We start from the raw sequence: 20,763 nt of genomic DNA, 5'->3' as shown, positions 1-20,763 counted from the left end.
ATATGCCTTGCAGCTTGTAATGCTACCATGGAAGCAGTCTGCCCATTTCCATTGCGCTGTGTCTGTCTGTGTGGTCTCTGTAAGGATGGGGCATCTGTCATAGCAGCCAAAATCTATGAGAAAATGTAATATATTTGCAGGCTCATGTCTTAAATTTGTTTAAATGTCAAGCTGTTCAAATGAGCCAAGAAATAGAGTCGGTCTGCCCTACCACTGGTTTTCCTGAGCATCCTAATCTGCTGCAGCACTGTGGGAGGAAGGCCAAAGCAGTGAAAGGGAAGTGTTCACAGTCTTGTTTCAAAGTAAAGCACAGGAAACGTCAGATTGTGCTAGACAAGCCCGATGGAGTAATTCCTGAAAGTTTTGCTTTAAATATTTCTCATGCTGTGCTGCAAAAAGCAGCTGCCAAACCATTCACACGCTTGGTGTTGAACAGTGAATTGAAGCTAGGAAGGGGCAGATCATTTGATAGTGACACCACATAATTTGTTGTTACTGAAGTCCATATTTATCCTATTAATAAAGAGTTTGGCATTAACATTTTGTGTAAATGAGGATAATTTATTACATGGGAGAGAAAAGAAACCAAGGAAAACAGATTGCTCCAGAGAGCAAAGAAATATATCACTGCAAACATACATAATGAATGCAATTTATAAAGCGTTTTTAATTAAAAGTTTATAAGTTGAATTATTTCATTTCATTTCAAAACTTGAGCATGTTTTAGCAAGCATAAACTTCCTAGTTGATCTTTAGGCCCCTTTTAAGAGAAAATAATGGTTATGTTTATATCTGTCTGCTTGTCATTAAGAAATTGTTTATTTATAATTTACTGAAGTGGTGTAAGCATAGCGTTTGGAGGCTGTGCTTTTGTTCATCAGTGTTTTCCCAGCTACCAAGGCTTTTTAACAGTGACAATTATTATTCTTTATAGGATGGATGAATAATAATAACACTTGCATTCTGCTTTTTATAGCAGACTTGAATAACTATCCCTTAGCTTGGGAATGTTAATACTTACTGTCCCACTCTTCAAACATATGCTATACATTATCACATGTTTAAATACACATATAGAAGAGATATATCTGCTATGATGAGGTGTCTAGTGTTTTCAAATGATTGTTTTCTTTGAGCAAAGAAGGTTGTCTCGGTTCTGTCCCACAAAACTTCAGGTTTTACATAAGAGCTTGTTGCATAGACTGAAGCAAAACTGCATTCCCTGCGTTTGAAAGCATTGAGAGATTGGAAAGGAAGTTGGGTGCTAATGGTGGAAACAAGTGTTTTCTACCTTACGGTCTTCACCGCTGCCAACAACACATATCCACCTGAGATGAATCCATGGACAGCTCTGGGAATGACTCATCCTCTCCTTAATTTTAAGGTTCAGTATCAACATCTTAGGAAAGTCTGGAGCTTGAAATAGGGGTTGGATGTCTAGTCAGGAAATCGACTTTTGCTTGAAGATATTAAGCTTTAATAAAAGGTAAAAAAATATTGTACTTAAGCAGAGGCTGACTTACTTATCTGGCTTTTTTTCACATACATGTACTGTGTAGCCTCCCCCTGTGCTTCTTCCTGACCAGTAAAACAGACTTGTTTGGTTGATTTTTGGGTAAAGATGGTATACCTTTTATTTAATGTGCTTGGGAAGTGGTAGGTGAGACACAGAACTCATGACACATCTCACTCATATTCCCTCCTCCTGATTCCTTCAGACTTACGTATTATTAGATATTATTTACTTCCCAATCACTGTGAGATTTAGCTTTGAACCAGGGAAAGACATTTCTCTCTCCTGGTTTAATGGAACATAACATGCTTGCCTATTGCAGCACCACAATGAGATTTACCCAGGTAAATCTCCTCCTGAAGAGGAGAGGGGCTGAGACTGTCCTCGGAGTGTCATGCTGTACTCCCAGAGAAGCCAAGTGCACTCATAACACTTTGTTTCAGGGAATGAGCAGAAGTTATCCTCAAATAATCTTTAGAATTTTCTAATAAATCAGGTATTATAAGAATAAAGGCCTTGCATGTGTATCAGGAAAAAAATGGTGCCAGCCCTTGCTAATACCTGCAAATAGCACTTCTATTGATGTAGATTAGAAGCTGCATTTGGCCACAGGAAAGTGAAGGAAACCATGTAAACCACACAAAGAAGAGAGCTCTTGAGAACCAGTCCACTGAAGTTTGGAGTGAGAAAATTAATTTTCCAAAGTTTAAATTGGAAGCCTTCTGTATGGATCCTGAATGTTTGCTGTTCAGCTTTCATGAAATGCTGAAGTTTGCAGCTTCTTTTCTATTTTGGGACCTTAGTCTTTCCCACAGACATAAACAGATTTCATTTTGCCTGTTGGTCCCCCTCCTGGCTACCAGCAGATCTGCATGAGTAATCTCACAACTTGAAAAACTGGTGTAAGTAAAATATCATTTCATTTGGTGTTACGAGAGTTTCTTTCCTTCTTTCTCCATGTAAGTTTTGAGAGTCAGGGAGCATTTTATGCTCAGTGATTTCCCTCCTACATCATCATTTTGCACTGTCAAGTGTGCAAGGAAAGGGATAAGAAGCTATCTTGGTCCTTTTCAAAGTGCCGATCATCAAAATGCTTCTCTTTGCGAAGCTGTCGTGTTCAAGCACAGGATCCAACACCTTCTGAAGGAAACTTGCACACTTGTCTTTGAATTGCTTTTTCCCTGCTCCAGAAAAATGTTGACACTGCTTTTTTGGCTTTTGTAAAGAGATCACAGTCTTGGCTACACTGATGTGAGGAACAAGAAAGCACAGTTGTACTCAGACTTTCTTACTGCAAAGACTGCTTATACGTGTTTTGAAACCTCTCTCAGGCCATTGCACTAAAGTTTCAAAAAGTGCTTTGTTTTTCAGATGACAACATGTGATGTGGGGAATGCTTCTGGGCTTAGTTCACCCTAGTCAAGTATGTGTGTCTTGGCATGTTTACATCTCATCCTGCTCTCTACCGTGGTGCCCTGCATTCATTCAAGGCATTGACTACCTTTTAGACCATCACTCCCAGGTAGCAGGAACATAGCCTGATACCAGAAGACTAGTATAGGAATTGGAAATATTATAATTAGGCCACGGACAGCATGATTTTGCTGTTTTTCCCACACGGAGATCAGATATTTTTCTCTCCTGCTATTCTTTATTTCATAGATCTCTGAAGCTACGCGGCTGCCAGGAGGTGGTGCTGATGTACTCCTCTTGTTTAGGAGCTGTGTGATGTCCCTGAACACACTGGAGTGAGAGACAGTTTGATTTTGGCAGGCAGGCACAAGCTAACAGTATTCGGTTACATTTTAATGTCAGTTAAGTTTCATGTCCCTGAAGCTACCTGCAAATAGCTTGCTGCTGTATTGACTCTGCTGTGAGGGAGAGCTAAACTTTGGTCTGTCTTCTGCTTCTAAAACGTGTTGCACAGCCTTCCAGGTACCAGGTTCCTCAGCTTCAGGATGGCAGTCTTGATACCTAGAAACTCCCCAAGGAAAGCATTAGAGATTAAGCAACAAATGTTCAGATCAAACAATAAAGATATGAACTGCAAGTGCAAGTTGCTCATTTTGTAAAAGCAAATGGTTCGGGAGAGGGGTTCAGAGTGATGTACATCAGTTTGAATTGTATTGCGTTGGAAAGGTGGTGGTATTTCCTTTGTACTTCCTTGTACTGGCATGCTCCCATGGGACCTGAAGACTTACAGAGTCCATTTCACCTGGTGAAGCAGTGTTTCAAGGTAATATACTCAAGACCAGCATGATCTTTTACTCACCTTCAATAGTCCAAACACATGCTTGTAACAGACTTGCCCTGGAAGAGTTAAAGCCCGTTTTCTTCACGACCATCTTACAGCTCCTTGGCCCTCACCAGGCTGCTGCTCTGGGCCCAGCTAGTCTCTCACAGCCTCTTAGTTTGCTTTTGTGGCTTCAGACAACATTTGCCTCACCTTGGACTTCTGGTTAATGACCATGCTTCTGAAGCTCTTCTCCTTTGTGTTCTGCATACTCAGCATGGCCCTGAAAGCCAGGTTGTTACCCCTGCAGTTCCCATGAGCTCCTGCTTGCACTACTACCCTGAACATCTTTTTCTTGCTGCTCAGCTGCTGCTCTCCTCTTTTCTGCCCTTTTCTTTCTTTGATAACTAATATACCTGTATAAAAATCCCCAACTACTTCTAAAGGTTATTCTACAGAAATCTTGCCCAAAACCTGCAGTCATGCTAGTAGGTAAAAGCTGAGGAGAACTGATACTGATAAGCCAGTGATTGCCTGGTGTATCTCTTCAAGTTCTCCTTAGATGATCTTTGGGTAGACCCAGCTTGCGTTTCTTGGTGTACAGTTAAATTGTTGTTTTTTCACCCCATGGCTTTCCTTCTGTCTGTTGGTTAATATCTGGAAATACAATTCTTCATCTAAACATGTTTTCTTGTACATCTTCCTATAGGCAGAACTCATCTTCTGGCTGAAGGTCTGCTTCACAGTTATGCTCTGACGTTTGTTGTCTATCTTCAAAATGGCATAATCTCTAACAAATGTACCATGTAAGTAAGTTAGAAATACATTGATCTTTATTCCTACTGTCTGTGAATGCTTGATAGGCAAAGAAATATTCAGGTGACTAGCATCATAAAACTCTTGTGAGCACAAAAATGAAAACCCTACTGTTAAGCCACTAGTATAAAAGACCCCATAAGGACAGATAAATCTGCGTATCACATAAATTCCCCCTTTGGACACTAATGTTCAGGTTTGCAGCTTCCAAGTACTTCCAAATTTCATATTAGTTTTTTCTTTCACATAAAGGTCTGTCTCAGCATGACATCATGGCATTTACTCCTTCCCTTCACTACAAGTCTATACTAAAGTTAACTGTAAATTCATTCTTGTGACGAAGTTTAACTTGCAGAAGAATACATACTCTTCAAGGAAGTTTGTGGCATTTTCTGATGTGTAGTTCCCTTTCAAATGGCCTCATTTAAAATACTGTAATGCAGTCTTGAGCAGTGAAACTCATAACTTTCATGTTTCTGCATGGACAGAAAGAAGTTGGTGCTCTGATTGGTTTCCTACACAAGTCTCTGGAGAGATAAAACCAGCAAGGGAAATAGCAAATACTTCGCTGTACAATAATCTGTTTCAGTAAAGTCTGCTCTATAAGAACGATTAAACTACTCCAACCAGGATCAAGTAAAAAGTGAGCATATGATTGCTAGATAGGAGAGGAGCAAAATCACTGTGACTAGTATTCTGCTGAAGTCTAGAAGAATTCACAGTATCCTCTGGGCTTCTGTTGTAATGACCCAACAAGTTCCTTTGTGTAGGGGTTATTTTTTTTTTACCCCTATTAATTAGCTTAACCTGGTGGTTACCCCCTGCCCCTCCTCCAGCCCCCTTTCTCCAGTAGCATTAAAGCCTCTTTCATAAAGGTAGTTTTTGATGATATTTGGTTGAATAAGTGCAAACAAACAGCTTCATTCTTTTTGGATATGACTCACTGATGAACTCAAATATCTCCAAATAATTATGCGAGGAAATATTTCCATTGAAACATACATACTTTCTCTTGTCACAGGTCATTGCCAGACCAAGTTTTCCAGATCATCTTCTCAGGTTGTCTGTGACCCTACCATATAAGATTGATACAAGCTATTCACTTTTGTCTCAGCATCACCCTAAAAAGAGGTGTTTCCAAGCATCTTTCTCATTGAGAAATGGCAAAGCTTTCTATCCTTGCCTTCTTGCTGGACTATGTTTGTTACAGTCCTATTTGGAAAATTTAAGTCTCAAATTGCTTAGGGTCAGGCTGTCTTGGAGTGTGATAGGAGCACAAAGCGGGATGTCTCTGGAACTAGTAATTTATGCTGTGGTTTATTTTCTACTAAAAGACCAGAATAAATTAGTCTAATTTATACCAAGAGCATATTTAGATACTAGGAAAAGCTTTCTCTCTAGGTTAAATGCAGCTTGCATGGTTATAGAGTGTCTTGGATTAAGTTCACGCAAGTGAGTTGTGGGGTCTGGAGACAGAGGACTCTGTCTTCGTACAAGGAGGGATAAGGTAGAGGAGAAGTTTTCAACTTGCTGTTTGTCTCTGGCTTGCCCAAAACCTCATTCATGTGGGTGCTACAGTGACTTATTCTGGTGCATCAGTGGTCTGCTCTAGGCCAAAGTCTTCCTCAGCTCACCCTTACCACGCAGGTCCAGGGCTGCTGTAGGGGCAGAAAGAACACACTGGGTAGGCGCAGCTCATCCCACTCTCTCATAAACTGGGCATTCTGTACCCACAGCCTTGGTCCCCAGACAGCAAGGGAGGTGTGTCAGGATGCCAGACACCTCCATCCTTGTAGGAGGAAGTTAAATGTTCCACTGAGGGCTGTCCTATGTGACCCCTTGAGCACCTTCTGGTTCTGCATTACAATGATTCCATTACACAATAAGCCAGGAAAAAATAAAACCCCATAAATACATCACCTATGAACCTGGAAATGGTAGTTTTGTAGAACTGCTTTTCTGTGTTTTTCATTCAAGGCGTATTGTGCTGTTCATTACAGTATGTCAGTGTGACAGTAGTATTATTCTCTTATTTACAGTTCTTCCTTTCTCTTCAGCAGTGAAAATGAAAAGGAAATCAATGCCATTAAAGAGAATAATGACAAACTCACCTCCTGCAAGATCTGTGCTTACATACTTATTTTTTTTCTGAATTTTCATCTCTGTATGTACTTGTATAGATGTGATGGAAGAATGGAGGAAAACTCCAGGAAAGTACCACTGTAAAAGAGAGAAATACTGTGGTAGGCTACTACATTTGCAAAAGGTTGAAACCAATCCAGTGGCCTGCACCCCTCTCTGCCCCTAGCCTTTACAAAAATCTGCTGCATGATTAGAAATGTCAGGGAATAAGCTCAAGAAAGATCAAATTAAATGACATAGGAGACAAGGGGAGCTAGTACAATTCTGTAGCAATCAAACAACACTCAAACTTCAGTAACATCATTGTGTCTTTCAGTCAATCTGTGCATCACACTGTGAAGCCTCAGATCAAAAATCTGTTAAAAATCCACGAAGGAAGTTCTCCATCAGGCAAGAGCCCATGGTTTCTCACAATTTATTAAGTCAGAGCAGCATCTAACACTGAACTGTGCCAGCAAGGCAGTATTTCATTGCCCTTTCTGTGCAATTCTGAACTAAAACCCTTTTATGAATTTCCAGATTGCGAGCAAGGGTACAAGGGAAGGCACAACGTTTGGAAACCATTTGGGCTTTCAGAAGCGAGAAGGCTGCAGCATGACTCCTTATTCTCCACAAGGGTCTCATTCTTCTGTGCTGCGTCTCTCAGTGAACTATATTGACTGCTCAGTTCTTCCTGAGCATGAATTTTACTGAGGAATGAAGCAACAGGGATAGAGGGCAGCATGTATATCCAGTATGATGCCTTTGTTCTAAAGAGTGGAGCAGCCGTACAGCATTTAGAGTTGCTGACTATAAAGGATGAAACAAATCCCATTTGCATACTACTCTAAGAAAGGGTTTTTCGTTAGTGAGGTTCACCCTTTTTGTACTGTACCAGTCACAACCTCTGAAACAACCCTGCTGGGCTGATAGGAAGCAATTTAGATGGGTTCAAAAATGGTTCAGTAAGATGAAAATTTTCAGTGAATATTTACTGGGCCAATATTTCATAGGTCTGTCTGCTTGCTAATTAACATACCTTCACTAGATCTGCCTGCAGCCACAGGAGAGCCCATTAAGGAGTGAGCTACCAAATTATGTAGTGAATACTCTGAGGTAACTTCATCCAAAGACAGGCTGCCTATGTGTGATGTGGCTTGGAGGTGCTATAATTTGGCTGGATGAAAGGAAAGCTAAGCTAAGCTGAAATAGAAAAAGGTGCACTAGACTGTGAGTATGATCTGAGACGTGAATGAAGATCATGGAGAACAACAACACTGGGGCAGACAGTGATGGGCGTGGGCTATAGTCTGAAGTTAAACATGGAGAAGGGCACCTAGAGCAAATGACAGTACAGCAAATGACAATACCGGCATAGGAGCAGAAAGCAATAGATTTTGGCATAACTTTTTCAAGTAACAAAGCTGCACAGCAGGGTCTGGCCAGCTTCATGCACTTGTGGAGTCAGGACATCTATGGTCCCCAAAATAAAGAAGAACATATAAAAGGCTGTTGTATGCAAAGTGTGTGTGTATCTGCGTGAGACAGAGAGAGAAAAAGGGTTTAGTTAGTCTCTCTTGCTGAGTAGGAATGTCAGCATCCCCTCTGAAAGCACAGAGTCTGCAGTTGTTAGGGCAATAATTTCATTGCAGCACATTCGGGTACCTGGTGCTCATGCTCCTGATGTACAGAGGTTGCACACCTTGCAAGGGAATTTGTTGACACTTTCCTAGTAAGCACTGCATCCTGTATCCTCAGCACATTTCATACATCATGGCTGGTTTCCCCTGGGACAAAATATTTCTGTTTCAGCTGCATTACCCAAGAAATACACCTGCTCCTTTATGTAATCAGCACTGTCTCTGCAGAAGAGTAAATAGCTACACATTTACCTGACACGGCGGATGTTAAACATGCTTGCAAAATGGCAAGTAACAATTGAGAATTAGCTTTGCAAAATCCTCCATAAATGTTAAAAAGAAATAAAATAGGTAAAAGACACGGCTTTGTGCAGTTTTCTCCATTTATGTGTGTTTGTTCTGTTCACCAGTAGCAGAATCCTAGGTAATCTGTGCATATGTAGAAGTATGTGTGTTTTTGTATGCTTTTAAATATTTGCACTAGATTGTAGAATCACTGTATGATAGGCATGTACGTACACATGCATTGGGGAAATACATTCATAAATATAAGGGCAGATCATTTGCATGTGTGTATGATTGTGTGGCATGTAAGGCTGTCAAAGGAGGAGGAGGGAAAGTAGATTCACTGGCACTTTACTGCTGCTTTTGAAATGTTTTCATTGCTACCTTCAAAATTCTGCCAGTTCTTCCATTTGATGCAAGACTTTGCTGAGGAGCAATGTGGGAGTCACTAGCAGCTTGGCAGTGTCTTGTCTCTATGAAAGGGAATGTCTCCTGGCTTGCAGTATCTGAGCTCAGCAGTCACTGGCAGCTAAAGGAAAAAGTGTATCCTTGTCTCCTTCATAACCTTGCAAACTTCTGTCTTGCATGCAAGTATGAGATCATACCATAGTCTTATTTTTTCCCCCTACTCCCTCAAACATTCTTCATGTGGGCAGAGGAGAGACATGCCTAAGGACCTTAGCTATAATTTCCCTGGAAACAAGCTGTTATGTTCTCATCTCACATAATAACACATTCATGTTACAGAGAATGTATACATATATACCATGTGTGATTTTATATGTTCTGTATGTATATACATATGTGATCTTCTAGATATACACACAGGGACTCACATTTATGTGCATACCTGCATCATTTTCTGTGTCTAGTCCTTATTAGACACATATAATTCTAAAATAAAAAGCTATAAATGGTTTGTATTTAAATAATATAAAAATATTTCTGTTCTATAGTATATAATGTTGATATGGATCATTCCATAGGACTTAAGAGGTATGTGTGTTGGGATACTCCGTGCAAGCATGCTTACTTTGTATAAGGCAAGATTGCATTATTGTATGTGTGTATAACATAATTCTGTAATGCAGGAATATATATACATTTATACATACTTTTAGACTAACCCCACCAGACGTCAAGCTAAGTTGTTTTCAGCAGTTGGATGCTATTTTGAAAGCTAAGGCACTGCATGGGCTGTTTATGCAACACAGCTACTTTAGGAGAGAGAGCTGATGTTTGAAATCCGAAAAAGATGCTTCAGCAGCTGCGCTATCAGCCAGTGAGTGTGTCATTCCCTTGCTGCTCCCTTCATCCACAGAAGACCGTAACTGAATAGTATGCGAATCCTTTGCTGACTGAAGCAGCCAGGCAGCAGGCCCAGAGGTCCTTTCAAATCAGGGTTTTTACAGTTCTTCCTAAGCCACAAGAGATGCTGGTGCTCTTCTGCTTCACAAAGACAAGCAAAACTGCAGCAACAAAAAATTGTGGGAGGAACAGCTCAGGAAGAAGCTCAGCATGGAAGATAAATGGGGACAAAACCCTGCCTGTTCCATTACTATATAGTAACACAAGTAATACAACAGCCATGGAGAATCACACTTTCTTTACCATAGTGGGGGTTACTGGTCATCCTCACACATGATCCTACCTCAGCCTTTCCAGGAAGAAAGAAGGTTAATACCTTTCCTGCCCTCTCTGCCCTCAGATGTGTCTTTATCTGTGTCTTGTCTGGGGACAGCAGTGGCTGCTCGGCTCCTCTGTGGATGAGAAGGGGTGGGAAAACTTTTGGTACAAGAAGCCCTGGAGGAGAACCTCACCTTCATATGGGGGCAGGAAGGAGCAGCCCTGTCAAAGCAGCATTGCAGAAACTTCTTTCCACCTCCAGGCTGCTGTTTGGGAAGAAGCAACCTCTGTTAAGGGTAACTCTGCTGCAGCTACCCATGTCTTTATGTTACAGCCCATTTCAGAATGGAGAGTCAAAGGTTTTCTGCCTGAATCTGCTGGTCTTCAAGGGAAATTAATAAAACTTTTCTCATCATTGCCAGGGACCTCTGAATGAGGTGCCTCTCCGAGTGCTGTGACCACATGTTCAGACAGGCATGTTCAAAATTAATTTGCCTCCCCCCTTTTTCCTTCAGGTTAAATTCCTGTTACTAATGAAATGGGCTTTTCTGCCAGCTAGATTAAACCTTCAGTTTGCACTCTGTTTACTTAAAGAGGAGGTTAAAATGATGATCTAACAGAAAATATTGTATTTTCTTTTGTCTTGTATGGCATGTTGTTATTTAGGGCTCAATCCAGCAAAGCAGGAGCTCTTGCTACCGTGTTGGGAAGTTAGAAGTAGCATTATGCCGCTTTTGTGTTGAATGTTGTATGTGCTTCTAAATGGTCTGCCTGAATAGGTACCTCACTGGTGTCACTGGAAAGTGGATGAAAACCATTGCTTTTGTTCAGCTGGCTGCAGTACATTCTGTATGTATGTGGAAGTTTGCAGGATGCAGAGCAGTGTGGAGCCAGAACCATTCTGCTTTGCTTTTCAAAATCTTTTCTGTGTTTGAACTGTGAGCTACAATGCTCTAGTTCTTGCACAGAATCTGCAAGGAGTACAGTCTTGTGAGTTGTATCTGTGTTTCAGCATGATTTAAACTCTCTCCTCTAGCAACTGGTTGAATAACTGGTACTATCTATTAACTGAACTTCAGTATGGGATGATCAAATAAAACATGAGATTCTTTAAGTACTTTGTGCTCAGACCATGTAAGGACACAGCAGAGGGAGCACCTCTGATAAAAGACTCTTGACTAAGTTTTCCAGTTCTTCCTTTCCCAACTCCTTCATTCTCCTCCTAAGAGCTGGTGACTGCTGGATACCAGGGTCTTAAGCCTTGTGGTTATTTCTTTTTTTGTTTTGCTTGTAACTTCTTGCAATGCACGGAGATAGTCACATTCTAGTCTCCCTACCCACAGCACTGTTATGAAAGAGAGGAGGGGCTGAGCTGGATGACGAGCAGAGTGACCCATCGACCATCCACTGACACAGCATAAAGCAGCCTGTGGAGGGTCTCTTTCTGCTGTGCTCAGGGGCTCAGCCACACTAACATATTTTATAGGTTCTCTCATGCTCTGCCCCATGCTTATTCTAATGCTGGCAGAAAAGATGACCCTTTCCTGGTTTTCTAGGGAGGTTTTGTTGAGTGTGACAGTGCTGTAACTGCTGCTTGTAGATAATAGGTTTAGATGTACAATAAGCTTTGTATTGCTGCAGTGTGCTCTAATCCTTTCCTTTACAGGGAGATTTTAAAGATGCACCTCAACTAATTTACTCCACTGGATGATCACAGACTTCAGAATATGTAGAGGATTTCCAAATGTCGATGCTTTGCTCTGTTAGATATTGCCTGAATAGATATTGCCTCTTTCTTCCCTGTGATAGATTTCTTTGTTACTTTAGTATTTGGATTGTGTACTGTTTTGAGTTTGGACTTGCAGGAGTCTTCAACAGCAAAATCAAAATACCCAGTGGCTCTTGTGCCTGATTAAAGAACACCATGAATATAATTATAATTCTTCAATTAAAATTGTGAAATGAAACTATTGATGAGTCTGCGTTTTCACTAACATGCAGTATATTTTATAAGCTAGTCCAAAAGTACTTCTGAAGATCTCTGGTTGGATGCTGACTTTGTAGACCATTTCTCAGACTCATTAAGGTGCCAGTGTACACCAACACCATGCTTTGATTGTTTATGGCTTCTTTGAAGAGACAAAATCCAACCTTTTGTTGTATTGGGACAGAGCCCTGCTGTGACACCTGCTGGGACGTATCCTGCCTCTCAGCTCTTCTCCTGACCTCACCTTTGCAGTGTGAGAGCTTGGCAGCTACCCTACAGCGGGAGGGAAATGACAGATCCAGAAGGGCTCCATGTTCCTCCCCACTATCCATTAGCTGTGGGTACTGCCTGCAGTGTTGCAACAGCGTTGAGAGGCACCTGGTGATAAAATTACCAACTACTATGAACTGTAGAGCTAAAAACAAGGCAGGTATAATTTTCTTGACCTTTCACCAGAGCACACAGGCTCTGCCACCAACTGTTGGCTGTTTGATATTTCCGGCCTCTCTGAGTTGGAGAATGAGTTTTCAAAGACTTGTCTGAGTGTTGCTAGCTGTGCTCCAGATGAGGAAGAGTCCCTACAATTTCCAGGCAAGTCTTCAGTTTAATTTGAAAGGCCCAACAAGCTACTGCAGTGTCATTTCTTCAAAGGTCACACCCAGCCATGCTTCCAGCTTCTACTGGAACGCAAACACTTCCTCTATTTTCCAGGGGAAAGGAAGGCAAATTATTTCATCTTAAATAAACTGACTGTGAGATAAACCTAAAAAATGAGGGTGCCTTTGGAAAGCGTTAATCCACCATTTTCATTTTGTGTTTGGGGTATTGCACATGCCCACCAGTGAGCAACTGCTCTTCGATTTCAATTTCAATTTTGTTCAACTGCGCATGTTTTATAAAAGCCACACAGAGCTACGTGTACAACAAAATGCTTGCACGACAGCAAATATGAAGCATCAGAAAGATTAATGTAATGCTAAAGTGTAATACAGTGCCAAAAATAACAGTTCTTTGAATGTACGTTTAACAGATGAGTTGCTTATTCTGCAGTAGTTGACTGTATAAGGCTATTTATGCATAAATCACTTAGTTCAGCCTGATTTCTGCTGATTTCTGATTTCTGATGATGGGACATAATTGATCTTTAAAAGTTTTATGAAAGAATCACAGACTGTGAAATTAAAGAAAGTTCTGTTGTTTAACTTTGCATTTTTATCAACTGTTAGGAATACCACAACAGTAGAAAAACACCTGTTTTTGCCTAAGAAAGAACATTTTATAAGTAGTATTAAATCTGAAATTATATTAATTTATTACCGAAAAATATTTAGTACCAAGATATTTTTCACTTTGTATGTGAAATTTCTGGAATAAAAGCCAACAACATTGTGATAAATAGATTTACTTTCAGGAGGAATAATGGTAATATTTCATTAGCATCTTATCTGAGTTGCAAGGCTCTTCTTTCAAAACAGCATTAGACAACTCAGACATTTGAGAGATCTGGGTCTTGTGCCTATGGGCTACCTGGCTTGCATGTGGTGTTATTTAGGAAATTCGGTCTGGTCAGGTTGGGGTAAGTGGGGAAACATTTGTTCCCGTCATTTGGGAACAAATAGACAAAGGAAGAGGAATGGATTGAATCACACTGGTCTTCCACTGGCCAACATGGGTGTGATAATTTAGCACAAATACACTCCAGCAGTGAATTCCTTTCCTCTGGGAGCTAGGAAGTAACAATGGTCTCCCAAACCACAGTATCTATCCCACAATATTCATCCTGTTACAACAGCACCTTGCTATTGACTGTGTCCTTGTGACAAAATGAAGGCATTAGTTGTTGCTGTACTAGAGATGGTGATTACTGTGCTGACAATAGCTTGCTACTGCCTGCAGTTTTAATGAATTTACTGATTTCCTCACCTCCTTTTGCATCTTAGTTTTGAAATAATTAGTCAACAACTTAATCTTCTTTGTTTTCCAGGCTTCTTGCAGGAGGAACCGTAATGAGTAGTCCCTGCACACCCACCCCTTTATTCCTCCAGCTGTTTATTTTTGAATATGAGTCAAATAATTCATCTGCACATTTTTCCAAGATGGTTAATGTTTTGAAACTGGAAAAACAGGCAGGGAGCTGCGAGCCAGCCTGGCAATGGCTTTGGCTATGTTTTATATACTTTAACATGTATCAGGACTGAACAGAAGTGGAGAAGGAGGTGGAAATTATTACCAAGGCCCACGTACTTTCATGGACATGAAAAATAAGCTTAACCTTTAAGAAGAGCCTTTTGTGCTGCAGTGGCTTGCCTCAGACACCAGTAGCAGATGAAGGAGCCCTTCCTGTGGTTTGAGCCTGCTGGACATGCAGGGACTACACACAAAGGCCTCCAATGATTCAGTCTTCTCCCCTGTGATACTCCCACATCCCTCTGGGCTCTCTCTGCGGCTGATGTCCTGGTGACCTGCTGGTTCACCCTTAGCTCTCTGTGTAGGAATGGGAAAATCAGGGTTGAGGAATCTAAGGAGGATTTGCTGTGCGGCTGAAAGGGAGCAATCTGGGGAAACGTCCTGCAAATGGATCTTGAAGGCACTGCATACAATTACTACAAACTGTTTACACAGAATAGGAAAAACTATGCTTAATACATCAAATAAACCAAAATGAAAATAGCTGCCTCCTTCCCTTACACTTTCTCTCTAATTCCTGTCACAATTTAATATTGAGTTCCCACTTCAGACAAAATTATAGCAGAAGGACTGTTTAACCTAGACAGGCGTTTGTTTATGCAAACATCGCAGTGTGTGATGCAGGGCAATCCATTGTAAAACAGATAGTTCTGTCTCTGGTTAAAACCTTTATGCTGTCAGATTGTATTTCTTTACTTTGCATGGTAATTGTCTTCTAATGTTATTTGGTGGCTGCAATGCCCAGTCTAGTAGTTGTGTGATTTGGGACAGTTTTTATGCTGTTCTTTGCTGAAAGAAAATAATCTCAATTTAGTAAGGCTCCTGCAAAGCATTCTCCTGCTTATTCTAGCAATGATCTAGCCAGGCATAAGAGGAGCACGCCCTCCACCTTGCTCTCACAATGAATCAATATTTGTTGAAAGAAGAATCTAAGGGTTTTCCATAGATCTCCAGAGAAAGTCGCAACAGACCTCCTCTTGAAATTCATTAAATCGGTACACAATAGATGACAATAAGAGAATTTAACAGAGTGTCACTATATTGGGACTGGTGGCTCAGCTATGTGGAAATATAGGTGATGACTTTGTAAATAGACAGGATGAATTGTATATTTGTATATAATATTATATTTGATGGCCTTCTAGGTTGGGGTTGCAGTGGTTGTGGATAAGGGAAGAGTGACTAACATCATCTACCTGGACTTGTGCAAAGCATTTGACACTATCTCACATGACATCCTTATCTTTAAACTGGAGAGGCATGGATTTGATGGATGGACCACTTGGTGGATAAGGAATTGGTTGGATGGTTGCACTCAAAGAGTTGTGGTCAATGACTCTATATGTAAGTGGAGACCAGTGATGAGTGACATTCCTCAGGGGCTGGTATTAGGACTGTCACTGTTTAACACCTTTGTCAGTGATGTTGATGGTGGGATTTGCCAGTGACACCAAGCTGTGTGGTGCAGTCAACACACTGGAGGAAAGGGATGCCATCCAGAGGGACCTTGAGAGGTGGCCAGTGCAAACCTCATGAAGTTGAACAAGTCCAAGTGCAAAGTCCTGCACCTGGGTCAGCACAGTCCCAAGCACAACTACAGCCTGGGTGGACACTGGATTGAGAGCAGCCCTGAGAAGGTCTTGTGGGTGTTGGTCAATGAGAAGCTCAACATGAGCCGGCAGTGTGTGCTTGCAGCAGAAAAGCCAACTGTATCCTGGGCTGCAACAAAAGGAACGTGACCAGCAGGTCAAGGGAGGTGATTCTCCCCTTCTACTCCACTCTTGTGAGACCCCACCTGCAGTACTGCGTCCAGCTCTGGGGTACCCAACACAAGAGGGATTTAGATGTGCTTGAGCAAGTCCAGAGGAGGCCACAAAGATGATCAGAGGGCTGGAGCACCTCTCTTATGGAGGCAGGCTGAGTAAATTGAGGTTGTTGAGTCTGGAGAAGAGAAGGCTCCGAGGAAACCTTCCAACAGCCTTTCAGTACCTTAAGAAGTCCTACAAGAAATCTTGTGAGGGACTTTTTACAAAGGCATGTAGTGATAGGACAAGGGGAAATGGATTTAAACTGAAAGAGGGTAGATATAGATTAAGTATCTGTATCTAATATAGAAGATATAGAAGTTCTTTACTGTGAGGGTGGTGAGACACTGATAGAGGTTTCCTTGAGAAGTTGTGGCTGCTCCATCCCTGGAAGTGTTCAAGGCCAGGTTGGACAGGGCTTTGAGCAACCTGGTCTAATGGAAGGTGTCCCTGCCCATGGCAGGGAGTTGGAACTAGGCGATCTTCAGGGTCCCTTCCAACCGAAACCATTCTCTGATTCTATACTGAAGGTAGGAAGATGGTCTGTAGAGATATTCGCAAATTAATAGGTATAATTATAATAATTCTATGGGAATCATTTGAGTAATGACAATATCTGCCAGGTAAGTGCAGAAGATCATTCCTAAGCCATTGGCAGAGATCCAAGTAGCCTGTAAAGAAGTGTCGAAAAAGGAGGAAAATGGGTCAGATCAAAGATACGTTTCAGTCCAATTACACTCAGTTAAGTGCAATTGTGGGTAAAACATTTTTTTCTGAAAATCTTCTTTCCTCCCTTGATTAGATCCTGTTGCTTCATAAACTGGATTAACTTTTTGGAATAATTCACCATAATGCATTTCAGCATTCCCTCTAACAACCAGCAGAGAAATGCTTGCTGATATTAAGAACCAGTCAGAAGAGAAACATGACATACAGAGAAAATTGACATCATTAAACAATTTGGATTTGATAATGTTGGCTCAAATGTCTGCATAAAAAGTTCCCTTTTGATTTTTGTCAGAATCACAGTCACATCAAATGGCTTTTAAGTTCCACCCAAGCTAAAATATTTACCTCATGGACTTTGCCAAAGCTTTTAAACAGGGATAGAAAAAGCAGAATTTATGATCCACCAGAGGAAGCTCAGTAAATCCCAGAGGAGCTGGTGCCTCTTTGAATGCAGTGCTTTTTCAGGGTCTGTTTTCCAGGCTTTGCTTTCTACTTTCTAATCTGGTAATTTCCTCTACACGGTTCTGTTTTTGCTCCACTGAGCCTGCACCATGGGAATGAACTGGCTTTGCTTTCTGCACAGGCAGGCTAAAGTTTCCCTGGAAAGTGTGTCTGGGAGGCACTGCCACCACTGCAGCCTGCAGTTGCAGCTAAGTGCATATTGCTGTTCTCACTTTGCAGATGGGGAAACAAAAGCAGGGGAGTAAAGGGATTTGCCTAAGGCCACATAATGAATCAGTTGCTTGTGTCGGATTAGTTACAGCTCAGGACTTCCCTGTTGCCAACCCTACTCCAGCAGATTGCACTGTTTCCAGTGGCACAGGGAGACAGAGGATTGTTTTTGCCCTACTAGTTAAAGGACATGCAGGTGGTCTTACACAAGACAAAAAGTAATCCTGCTGCAAATTGTTTTTAGAGTCTTTGCTCTCCTAACAAAAGGTGGCAGCTCTGCAGCAAATGGTTTCTGCTTGGATGGTACTTGGCATTGTGAACTTTATTTCTTTGCACAGAGGTTTTAATATCTTAATGACATTTTTCTGATAATATTTTATGGGTTGACAAAAATGTGCTAGATTAAGCCATGGCAGTCTGGATTTCTTTCCATATTCTTTATTCAGACAAAAAAAGTAGAAGCATATGTGTCTTGACACACAAACCAAAAGCTAGAGTAATGGTAAGCCTGCCAATCACACAACATAGGATAGCTAATCATATCATGTAACTTTACTGAAGAGGACTGTCACAGAGCAGGGCAATCATCCTGCAAATGCTTCCTCCTGGACACTTCTTGGCCTTCGGTGGGCGGACAAAGAGCAGTAAATAGTGCAGCCAGAAGCGACTGTTTGGAGTGTCGTGTTCCTGAGCTCTTCTGTCTCCACCAGGACAGCCGTGTGTTTGGTCTAGCAGCTAGGGAGGGTTGAAGGAAAGGGTGTATCTGGGCACTGGAACATGGAAGCACCGCTGTGCTTAGTCAAAAACAACAGAAAAAGTGAGTTGTACATGTTTTGACAAGGAAAACAATAGCTAGAGTGTGAGCAGAACTGCCTATGACATGCACTGGAACGCATACCTAAGCAGAGCATGTTTCAGGAGTAAGGTGGTAGCTGGGAGAAGCCATAGAGGCAGCAAAGAAGATCTGAAAGGCATGGCAAGCAGAGGAAGGAAAGGATTTGCTCCTGCAAGGTGCTGAGCGTTCTTAATGCCCACTGAGTTCAGGGGAAGAAGGAAAAATCCGACAATCATGTCTACGTCAAATTTGAAGCATCTGAAGTGTTCCTGATATTTTCTTCTTATAGTTACTGCCATTTCACTGCAAGCAACCTAATGTGAGCAGATCCACTGCCCTTTTTTTCATGTGATCTTTGCAATGTTAAATTGTTATATCTTTCTGATCGTGTGTTCTGACAAAGCTCATCCAGAAGTGTACAGCAAAAAAGGATGACTTTTGCTGCTGTCACTTTTATTGCCTCAGTGAAGAATAGAAGAGAGAATTTTCCACCCCTGAAACCTGGTTTCTGGCTGGCCCATATAGTAATGTCAGGTCTATAATTTGCTCCCTAAGACTGACATCATTAAAATATTCAATGGCTTAAGTAGGATCCTCTTTGTAGTCAGGATGCTCTGATAAAACACTTGTCTTTAAAAGTGCTCATCTTCAGGTCCATGTAAATATTTATTATTGTTTATACAGATGAAACCCACAACTACTTGGACTGCGTGATAACTTTATGTCCAGAATATAAAAGATGAAGTGTTCACCTATGTCCATAAAAAGTGAAATTTGCTTCCCTTCAGGCTTTTCCTCACCTCTGTTTCAGTCAGTGTGATGTGAGCAGGGAGGGTGGGATCAAGCCCTACACATGCAGAAATTTCATTTACATTGTTCCCAGCTGGAATGGCATGTACTCCTCCGTGTCTGCAGGTGAGCAGTCATCCTGAAATTGCCTTCCTACCTGTGGCTTTTTTCATTGCGGTGAAATAAATCAGAGCTCTGCATGAAAAACAGCACTCCATCACACCTGTACAGACTTGTGACACTATCGGGATCGTTTCGTTTGTCAAGCAGTCACTGCATCGCATGGAGGCAAAGATATGTCTTTTCTGGCAGACGTAATCTTGCTTTACAGTCCTGGTTTATGCAGAAACCAAAAAGTCTTAATTTCTATTACTGCACAGTTATGAAACATCTGAAGAAACCACAAACCAACCCACCAGATGAAAACTCCATGTACACTTTTTAAAAAATGAACAGTGCAGATATTTTCTTTTAGCAGTGTAGAATATGATTAGCTGCACAATAATGCAAGCTATTTATTCGAAAGGTGATTGAAGGACTGTTTCTTTAGTCCCCCTTGATGCGCACAGGTTTCTGATTTTGCATAGCTGGACTGGAACATATTGTTGGCTGCCACTGCTCTGACTCAGTGCAGGTTGTTAATTCCATGGGATGGGTTCTCTGTAATCTGGAGACATCAGTTCTTCAGCAGATCTGCTGCCATGAAATATATGAGATCTGCTGATACAAATACTTCTGAGTAAAATGACTTCTACTACATAAACCTGAAGTGCATCATACATAAGTGCAAATGTGTATATATACGTATATATAAATATATGTTAATGCATCTATGAAATGCCATGTTTTGAAATAATGTGATTATTATACATTTATGTTAAAAGTCATGCAGCTTTAGAACTTTTTTGTAAAAAATTAATGATGACTTCAATATTATGTCAATTAGATATCTTTTCTGTTATATATTATTATCTTTATATTGTATATGAGACATTTTTATGAAATGGTGCTAATTTGTGGTGGGCCAATTCAGTTTATGGATGAAACACTATATTAGCACAACACTTGCTTCAGATAGTGGTATTTATTATTTGGCAGGAATTTGTAAGGATCCCACTGTGTGTTTTTTATGCCTTTTAAAATACAATGTTCCTTCACAATAACTTTTTTTTTTTAAATAATCTGAAATGATTTGGGCACAGGTCACCTTCTAGTCCCAAAGTAATCATGGCTTTCTAAAATATGATGCTATGAACCACTCCCATTAACAAGTCTAGTGGAAGGTGTCCCTGCCCATGGCAGGGGGTGTTGGAACTAGATGATTTTTAAGCTCCCTTCCAACCCAAACTATTCCATGATTCTATGTGGCTGAAACAATATTGCAACATTACTTTCAGCAGAGTTGCCTGCTGTTCTTGCAGGATTAATGTGTTCAGTAGATGAGAAGAAAATCAGGCTCTGTATTTAAAACAATGCACTTACCATGCCTCTTCTGGCAAATTATCTATTACAGTAAATATGCAGT

The sequence above is a fragment of the Strigops habroptila genome, chromosome 6, assembly GCF_004027225.2.
Source record: "Strigops habroptila isolate Jane chromosome 6, bStrHab1.2.pri, whole genome shotgun sequence".
Lineage (NCBI taxonomy): Eukaryota > Metazoa > Chordata > Aves > Psittaciformes > Psittacidae > Strigops > Strigops habroptila.
Note: the sequence above shows the minus strand (reverse complement) of the source record.